Below are 368 nucleotides of genomic sequence, written 5' to 3'. Positions count from 1 at the left end.
ACCACGCCCCGCCATGGGTGGGGGACCCCGGCGCCGGGCCGGCTGCCCGGTGGGTGGGACGGGGCCGGAGCGGGGCTGACCCTTTCCCCTGTCCTGCCCGTGTGGGGACATCGTGTCCCGGCGTTTGGCTCAGCCCAGCAGTTGGATTCCCAGCGTGTCCCCATTCCCACCGCCGTGCGTGTCCCCATTCCCACTGCCGTGTCCCCGTTCCCACTGCCGTGTCCTTGTTCCCACCGCTGTGTCCCCTTGTCCCCACTGCCACCGGCACGGGGAGGGGACACCAGTGCCAGCGGGTACCACAGCAGCAGGGGATGGGGAGGGGGGGGGGGCACCCCGGGGGGACTCCCAAGGGCCCCTGCCCTGCCCTG

This window comes from Egretta garzetta, unplaced genomic scaffold (genome assembly GCF_000687185.1).
Source record: "Egretta garzetta isolate BGI_Z169 unplaced genomic scaffold, ASM68718v1 scaffold366, whole genome shotgun sequence".
NCBI classification, from domain to species: domain Eukaryota; kingdom Metazoa; phylum Chordata; class Aves; order Pelecaniformes; family Ardeidae; genus Egretta; species Egretta garzetta.
The sequence above is the reverse complement of the archived record's forward strand: the minus strand, read 5'-3'. Positions refer to the sequence as shown.